The sequence below is a fragment of the Notamacropus eugenii genome, chromosome 5 (genome assembly GCF_028372415.1).
Source record: "Notamacropus eugenii isolate mMacEug1 chromosome 5, mMacEug1.pri_v2, whole genome shotgun sequence".
In the NCBI taxonomy this organism is placed as follows: Eukaryota; Metazoa; Chordata; class Mammalia; order Diprotodontia; family Macropodidae; genus Notamacropus; species Notamacropus eugenii.
In genome coordinates, this window is record NC_092876.1 from 121,949,066 (window position 1) to 121,958,719 (window position 9,654).

The 9,654-nt window shown below is 36.1% G+C and overlaps 1 pseudogene; it reads left to right on the top strand.

Annotated features, from left to right (window-relative positions):
• The first annotated feature begins 1,469 nt into the window (after positions 1-1,469).
• On the top strand, positions 1,470-2,085 carry LOC140507675 (PRELI domain-containing protein 1, mitochondrial-like; annotated as a pseudogene).
• Positions 2,086-9,654: the final 7,569 nt, after the last annotated feature.

Consider the following 9,654-nt stretch of genomic DNA (forward strand, 5'->3'; position numbering starts at 1 on the left):
CCTTCCTTCCTTCCTTCCTTCCTTCCTTCCTTTCTTTCTTTCTTCCTTTCTTTCTTCCTTCCTTTCTGTCTTTCTTTCCTTTCTTTCTTTCCTTTCTTTCTTTTCTTTCTTTCTCAGTCTGTTTTGAAATGTAATTAAGGAAGCTACACTATTAACCCACTAATTAGGAGCTAAACAGACACAAATACAATGATTTCTTCATGGCTTGTAATTTTACTGATTTTGGGTATCAAATCTTGGTCTCTCTGGTTTGTTGACTTCACAATGATCATTCAATTATTAATTCAACAAATCCTTATTTAACCGAGTTCAAAGTGCTAAGGGGGGGCATGAGTAGTATATAAAGCACTGACCAGGACATGCTCCAAAGAACAGCCATGTAATCACAGTAAAAATAAAAACCAGTAGCAACAAGAGTAATGCTAACAATAGTAGGATCACTAGCATTTACATGAAAATTCAAGGTTCTCAAAAAATTTCATATTTACACATATAATATTTGAATACATTATTTGCAAGTTATCTCATTTAATAAAATTAATATTTGAACTTGTTTTAATGTACCTATGGCTGCTCATGGAGAATATTAGCTAATATTTATGTAATAAAAGCAAGCATTTGCATAGTGCTTTAATATTTATAAACTGCTTTATAGTTATTATTTTATCCTCATGGAAACCCTGGGAGGTAGGTGCTATTATTATTCCCATTTTAGAGATTAGGATACTGAGACAGGAAGACGTTAGTGACTTACCTGGGTTTCACAGCTAGTAAATATCTAAGGCAGAAATTAAATGCATGTCTTCTTTTTTTGAGTGATTTTTTTCCTCAATTACAAGCAAAGGTAATTTTAATATTCATTTATTTATTGAGTTTCAGTTTTTTTCTTCCTTCCTCTCTCTCCCACCACTCCCTAAAATGGCAAGCAATTTGATATAGGCTACATTTGTGCAACCATGTAAAACATATTTCCATATTAGTCATGTTGTGAAAGAAGAAAGAGATCAAAAGAAAAACACACACACACAAAATAAAGTGGAAATACTCTGCTTTGATCTGTATTCAGACTGTATCAGCTCTTTCTCTGCATGTGGATAGCATTTTCAATCTTTGGAATTGTCTTGAATCATTGCATTGTTGAAAAGAGCTAGGTCATTCATAGTTGATCATTGGCACAGTGTGGCTGTTATTGGGTACAATGTTCTCCTGGTTCTGGTCATTTCACTTTGCATCAATTAAGTCCAGATTTTTGTGAAATCCATCTGTTCATAATTTTTTATATCACAATAGTATTCATTTTACATTAATATGACACAATTCACACCCCCTCGTGGTGGCAGTGGCAGTGTAGGCTGCAACGGTGGCTTTGGGACTGTGATGGAGAGCGTGAACCCGAGCAACCCATCTCTCCTGTACCCCTCAATGCTGGGCGCCCCCTGATACTGCCCAACCCTGACTCCACCAGGATGATGGCAAAGTATTTCCTGGGACAGAGCATGCTCTGGAGTTCCTGGGACCAAGTATTTGCTGCCTTCTGGCAGCGTTACTCCAACCCCTACAGCAAGCATGTGCTGATGGAGAATATTGTGCACTGTGAGGTGACTCCTGATCAAAAACTGCTGTCCAGGGGCTTCTAATTAAGACAACCAGCATGCCCTACTGGGCAGAGTGCTTCTTTCCTGCTAATGTAGCTCACTCAGTGTACATCCTCAAGAGCTCCATCATGGACACACAGAACCAGACCATGACCACTTTCACCTGGAACATCGACCATGCAAGCATGATGGTGGTGGAGGAAAGATATGTTTACTGTGTGAACTCTGAAAATGGTGGCTGGACTGAAATTGTGGGTCTCCTACAGTTTGTTTGGGGTTTAGCTATCTTCAAAAGTAATGTGGCCAAGACCATCAAAGGCTTTGAGTACATCTTGGCCAAACTGAAAGGTGAAGCTCCTAAAATATTTGTTGAAACAGCTGAGGAAGAAACTGAGAAGGGAGGGAAACTGTTCTGGCAGCTATGGAGAAGGCCAAGGACCTGGCCAGCAAGGCAGCCACCAAGAAGCTGCAGCAGCAACAGCAAGACTAGGTTTAAAGGAGTCATCTTATTGCTGCCCTCCCAGATCACCAGTACCCAAGGCTGAGGGCCTCTTGGCAAGACCTTGTATTGGGCCTGGAGACCAACTTCTGAGCAGACCATAAACACAATGCAAGCCGAGTTGTTATTTATCATTAAAAATCAAATTTTCAGTGCTAAAAACTATATGCCACAACTTACTCAACCATTCCCCCAATTGATGGACATATTCTCAATTCCCACTTCTTTGCCACCATTAAAAGAGTGTGTGTGTGTGTGTGTGTGTGTGTGTGTGTGTGTGTGTGTGTGTGTGTGTGTATGGGATACAGTGGAATTACTAGATCAAAGGGTATGTACAGTTTGATTGTCCAAGGAATTTATAATGTGAAATTTGGATTCAGTCAAAGGGCCTCACCTGAGGACCTCAAGAGTCACATATGGCTGAGGTTGCAGGTTCTCCATCCTTGGTTTAGAGACTCCTCATTCCTTTGAGGATAAAATAGAAATTTAATGGCATTTAAAGCCATTAACACTATGGCTTCAGCTCATCTTTCTATACTTAGGGCAGTTAGTTGGTACAGTGGATAGAGCACTGGTCCTGGAGTCTGGAAGACCTGAGTTCTCAAATCTAGCCTTGGACACTTCCTAGCTCTGTGAACCTAGGCAAGTCACTTATCTCTGTTTGCCTCAGTTTCCTTATCTATAAAATGAGCTGGAGAAAAAAGTGGTAAACCATTCCATTATCTTTGCCAAGAAAACCCCAAATGGGGTCTCAGAAAGTTGGGCATAACTCAACAACTTCTATTCTTATTTCATTCTTTTTTTCTTTATACACTCTTCATTAGGTCTACCAATTCACAGAGACTCCCAAATACCAGGGAACTAGGTTAAAATACAATTGTGAAATATTTAACAAAATAAATAAAAATATAATGAAATATAGAAAGTATTATATTTTAAAACTAAGTCAATATGAGTCCCTTGGGGATCCTTATATAGAGATTTTTTTTTAGTTTTTAATCTGAGTTTTATTTATTTATTTTGAGTTGTACAGTACTGCATTACATAGTCTCACCCAACTGGCTTACTGGCTACTCCAAGAGACCATCATTCATATCTCTCACTTTTGTACCTTGTCACAGGCTTCCCGTCCCCTCAGCCCAGAACTATATTTTGCCCCATAGAATGCTTAGCTTCTTTAAAGGCTCTATAGGCTCTAAGTCTCTTGAGGGCAGAAACTGTTTCATGGTTGTTTCTGTAATTAAATTGAAATTGGAGCCCAGTTCAAATTTTACCTTGTTGCAGCCTTTACTGATCTCCAAAGTTGTTAGGGATCTTTCCCCCTTCTAATTGTATTTTATTTACTTACCTCCGTAAGTAGAAGGTAACATTCTTGAGGTCAAAGGCTAGTTTTCTTTTTGTCATTGTGTTTCCAGGGCTTAGTATGTATTTTTTTTTCAGTTGAAATCTAGATTTGTGAGGTTTTTTTGTCAAATATGGAATTCTCAGTTAGGAATTCTCTCTACCAAAGCAAATTGGTAATTGCTCTGTCACTTAAAATCTTGAAGAGAAGGCCCCTAAAAGGTAAATGTCTTGCCCAGGGTCACACAGTCTGTATTTCTTGAGGTCTCATATCAATTTAGGTTTCTGACTAAAGTTGGTTCCCTATCTATTAACTTTGTCCTACATGTTTCTTTTCATACAGTGAGCTTTTAATGTTTGTGTGACCTGAGCATCCCTGAACATAATTTAGGTAACATGGCAGCACCTTTGAGAAGCCTTTGGATCATGTACAGTTTGCCTTCCTTGGAGGTCTCCAAGTCTTTTACCATGTGGCTGGGAATAGTTTCCTAAGTTGTTCAGTTGTTTCACTTGAGCTGACTCTTTGAGACACCATTTGAGATTTTCTTGGCAATGATAATGGAGTGGTTTGACATTTCCTTCTCCAGATCATTTTATAAATGAGGAAACTAAGGCAAATAGGGTTAACTGACTTGCCCAGAGTTACACAGCTAGTCAGTATCAGAGGTCAGATTTGAACTCAGGAAGAGGAGTCTTCCTGACTTCAGGCCTAACACTATCCACTATATCACCTAGCTGCCCATATACTAGAATCATAAAATTACTGAGGCTCAAATTGGATCTAGTCTAGTTCAATATCTAGAGAAGGGATTCCTCATTTAAGTATTCCTGACAGGTGGCATCCACTTGAAGATCTCCCTTGACAAAGACCTCACTATGATTCATCATAATTCATATGATTTCCAAATCACTTTTGAATACCTCTAATTTGTAGAAAGCTTTCTCTGAGTTGAACCGTATATCTACCTCACATAAACTTAAAATCACAGGATTAGAGATTTAGAGCTGAAAGGAACCATTGAAATCATCTTCATTAACTCCTTTTTTTTTATAAGGGAAGAAAATAAAGTTAAAAGAGATTTTTGAAATTTTATTTCATTTTTTTGGTAAAAACTAAAATAGATTAGGCAAGTTGCATAGGGTCAAACAGATAATGAGTAGCAGAGCTGGTATTTAAACCTTAGTCCTCACACTCCAGGGTGAGTTAGGTGGCATAGACCTAGACTTACCTTCCTGAGTTCAAATCTGGCTTCAGTCACTTACCAGCTATGTGATCCTGGGCAAGTTACTTAATCCTGTTTGTCTCAGCGTCTTCATCCATAAAAATGAGCTGGACTAGGAAATGGCAAATCACGCCAGTATTTTTGCCAAGAAAACCCCAAATGGGCTTATAAAGAGTCAGATACTACTGAAACAACTAAACAGCAACCTTAAACTCTTAATGTAGTCTTCTTTTCCATTATACTCATTGCTCCTAGTTTTCCCTTTTGAATTTAGCCAAAAAACAGAGGCCCTCTTTTACCTGTCAATCCCTCCTGTGCTGGAAAACAACTGTCAGTTCTCATCCCTTCACCTTCAAAATGTCTTTTCTTCACCAGCCTAAGGATTCTCAGGCTATTATTCAACCAATCATCAAGCATTTCTGGAATGTCTCTTAGTTAGTCAGTATGTTTTGGTCCTTATAAAGGAAAAAGAAAACACGATCTCTGCTATCCAATATGGCAAAAAATGTAGTAAATGTAGTAAAAAAAAAAAAAAAAAAAAAAGGACCACAGTAATACAATTTAATACATGTGTACACGTGTGTAGGTGTGTGTGTGTGTCTGTGTGTGTGTGTGAGAGAGAGAGAGAGAGAGAGAGAGAGAGAGAGAGAGAGAGAGAGAGAGAGAGAGAAAGAGAGAGAGACTGAAAGAAAAAGGAAAGGAAGGAAAAAAAGAAAAAGGAATAGAAAAAGAAAGGAAGGAAATATTAAAAAAAAATCTAATGAATGCTCTTCTACTGGAATGTAATGTAATTCTACAGACAGTTCAGAAAAAGGAGAGAGATCCATACCATTTTAGTTTTATCTTTGCAGACAAGTTTGTTTTAAGGATATACTTAACCTGGATGTGATTTAACACTGACCCAAATCATACTTCTGCCCTGATAGTGACCTCTCTCTCTCTCAGCCCCAATTACCCTTACCATTAAAAGATGGTACTCTGAGGGAAATAATTAATTCGTGTGAGAAGTTTGTCTGAGTCCTCAAAAGACATTTTTATAGGATGATAGAAGAGATAGAAAGAAGTAGAGAGGCCACTTGGTACAACCATCACAATTTTCAGATCAGTAAATGCAGGTCAGAAGAGGAAAAATGCCTTTCTGAAAGTTCCATTCCAAATTAAGTCATACTCTTCCTTTTCATTAACTCTCCTTTCCAGTTAAATGGTCCAGTTCCCCTCTCCACACTTATTCTATCTCACACTTCATCACTTAGGTACAAGTGATCTTGCATGCCTCTTTACCTCTTCCTTTGAGAATTCATAACTTCTTTCAGAAATCAGACCAAATATGACCTCCTATGCAAGGCTATTATTTTCTGACCACCTCAACTCCCCTTTACTCCCTGTTACAGTATTAACACATTATCATTCATAATTACTTTCTATATACTTCATATTTATTTACTTATGCAAATACTATAACCCTACTCCATCCCCATCTTCTCCCATAAAAATCTGAGGTCAGAGACTATGATTTTTTTGCCCTCATATCCCCAGGGACTAGCACAATGGCATGACTTGTAGGTACGTAATGAACATTTCTCAAACTGAAATGAGCTGAATCTTACACACAAGACTGTTGAATTCAAATTTAGCGTATTTTTCCTATAGCATAAAAGATCATTGTCTCATCTGTTCCAAGTCTATACCTAGAATGTGTCTTTGCATCTCCACGAAGCTATACTCAGTGATGGAGGTAGACTGAAGACATCACAGCTTTACTTCTGAGAGTGAACTCTGTTTTGTTTTCACAGGTCTAATCAGAATGTCTAGAAGTTATAGTCAAATGGAACCTTCGAGATTCTCTAGCCTTCTCTTTGTTCTTTACTCATAAAGAAAAAATGGAGAGAAGTTCTCTGATTTGTCCAAAACCACGCAGCTGGTGAGGAGCATAGCTTGGATTTGAACCAGGATCTTTAGCCTGAAAAAAATAATAATCTTTCCACTTTAGCTTTCTGCCTGTTTGACAAGCCTTTCCCTTGTCACTGCATAAAATCAGGAAAAATCAGTCTGGAATAATTCCATTTGACCTTTAGTTGGCTGTTGAGCTCAAGAACTATTGAGCCAATCAAGTGAAATGTCTCATTTGAGGAGAGCAAAAAAGAGAAAAGCAATTTTCTGAAATTTTAAAAATTGGATGGTATATTAGGAAAGACTTCACTCTTCCAAAATCATTATGAAGTTAATAGCATCTCAAGTTAGTTCCAGACAAGAATCAGGTGGAGAGATTTTTAATGAAAGTTTGTAATGAAAGGTTTGGCAATTTCAACGGTAATGTTTTCTGCTGAAAGGGCTTAAATAAGCATAGAATCTTGTGGAGATCATACTGCAATTTTATAAACATATTGTTCATTTTCAAGGACTTTTTGTTTTCCTGGACTATTATCAGAAAACGATAGTCACTTGCCCTACAATATTATGGTGTGATAAGCAGTATTGTTACTGTGAGACTATGAGAAGATTGCTTTCTGTATTAAAAGGAAACATAAGCAACAAGAATCTATAGGCAGGTTTACTTACTACATTCTTAAAACATCACATCTATCCCTTATAAATTTTGGTGGGAGTAAATTTTCCATAGAACAAACTCCAAGGAAATCCATAGTGAAAAATCCTTATAATAGTTATCTTTAAATTTTCATATGATTATATAACTGATCATGTCATGCCACTTCTCCAAAATCATCAATGGCTCCCTGCTGACTATCAAGTAAGGTTCAATGTCTTTCTCTGACATTTGATTCCCCTAGAAATCTGACAGCAGTTTACCTTTTTGGACTTATATAAATGCCCCTATACCTTAGTCAGGCTAGAATATTCTGTGACTGCTCATCATAATGTCAAATCTCCATGCCTTTGTTCATATTCTGCTTTATGCCTAGATGGTTCTTCTCTTTCATTGACTGTTTAATGTCTACTCACCTTTAAAGACCAAGCCTAAATGATATTTCTTCCACAAAGTTTTTCTTGCTCTTCCTTTTAGCAATAGTCCTTTGATTGTATAGCCTAGGAGAGGATTAAGATACAAAAAAAAATTAGAATATAAGCTGCACAAGATCAGTGATGATTTTTTAATGATGTCCTTGTGTCTCCAGTACCTAGAAAAGGACCCTAAATCTAGAAAGTTCTTAAGAGATACTTGTGGGGTGGATGTCTCATTGAGCACTTTTCTCAGCCCTAACTTCAGCAATTATGATTATTTTGTATTTTCTTTTTTAAATTTTCTTTTTAATTTATGGAATAAGAGAAGCATTTTCAAAACACTATACAACAAAAAAGATGATGTACATGAGACTGCAGATCTATTATGCACAATTGTTATTCCTTTCAAATGTACAACGAAATTAACATGTATTTTTCATTTATTTTTCTCTTCGCTTCTCCACCCCCAATGGCTACCATTAGACACAAATAGATGTATACATGTAAAATCATATTATACATACTTCTATTTATCAATTCTTTTTCTGGATGCAAATATTATCTTTCTTCCTAGGCCCTTTGTGTTAATTTGAATATTTATAATAGGCAAAATAACATAATTGCTCAGTCGTTCTAAAATCAGTGTTGCTATTACTGTATACAATGTTTTCTTGATTCAGCTTATTTTGTTCTTCATTATTTTGTACAAGACTTTCCATGTTTTTCTAAAATCCTGGAGCTCATTATTTTTTATAGCACCATATCCAACTACATACTTTGTTCATAACACTGTTTTAGGCACTGGAGACACAAAGATAAAATAAAAATATATCTCTTAAATCAGAAATTTATTTTATGTTTTATATTGATGTCCTAACTCCCCATTATACAGAAGAATGTACAAGGACATTGTCTTGTCTAAACTTTACATCTTCCCCATTTTCTAACATGACTTTCTGCACAAAGTATGTGCCTAATAGATGTTGAATGAATGAAATAGTTTATTTGCCTTCATTTAAATTATAATAATTTTGACATGGAAAGTATCAAATTCATTTTTAGAAATTTATCTTCTAAATAGAGAAAAAGTTAAAACTCATTCTATAAATTTGAAGTTTATTCAATTTGATTTTAAAATATATTTCATTTTTTTCTTTTACTATATATGACATCTTCTGCTAAAGTTCCCCTTTAATGGTTCATTGGATGTGGAGATTATCTGGGAATCTGAGAAGCTAAGCTATTTAAGTACAACTTGAAAGTATTTGAACTTGGTCCAAAAATGGAGTGTCTCTCTATTTTCCAGTTTTGAGTACAAACTCAGTACGTTGCATAACACAGAGAAGTCAGTTACCAGAAGGCAGTACACTAGAAGATTTTTTTTCTGCCTTTTAATCCAATTAATTCCTGAAACCATTTACAATAGTATAGAGATCTTGTAAACTATATTGATGAATAGTATACCTACCCAGATGCATTTGTGGATATTTTCGTTTTCCCCAAGGATACAGCTTCTTCAGACTCCAAAGTTTATGCCTCTAAAGTTTAGCATAGATTCTGACTAACTGTAACATAAAGACAGGGATTGATACATCTTTTCATTAAAGTATCTGGAAGTTTCATCTCTTCCACTGCAGAGGGTATGAATATAATAGTAGAGAAAGACTTTCAGCTTTTCATGCACCTGAATAGGCAAATCCTCAGATAAGAGACATGTAGATCTTTTCCAGGGCCACAGTAGAAGTTTAAGGTATTACAATTATAATATAACCTCAGGTATGGGTCAATAATCAATCAATTCTACAAGCATTTATGAAGATCTTATTATATAATAAACACTGTGTAAAGGCTGGGAATCCTTACCTCAAGGAGCTTACCTTCTAATAGTGAAAATAACATGGAGACAATACACGCACACATACACACTGCGCATACACATACAGAGAAATATATATGTATATATGTATATATATATACACACATATGTATATATTTACATATTTATGTATGTGTTTCTATATATACAATATAGGAA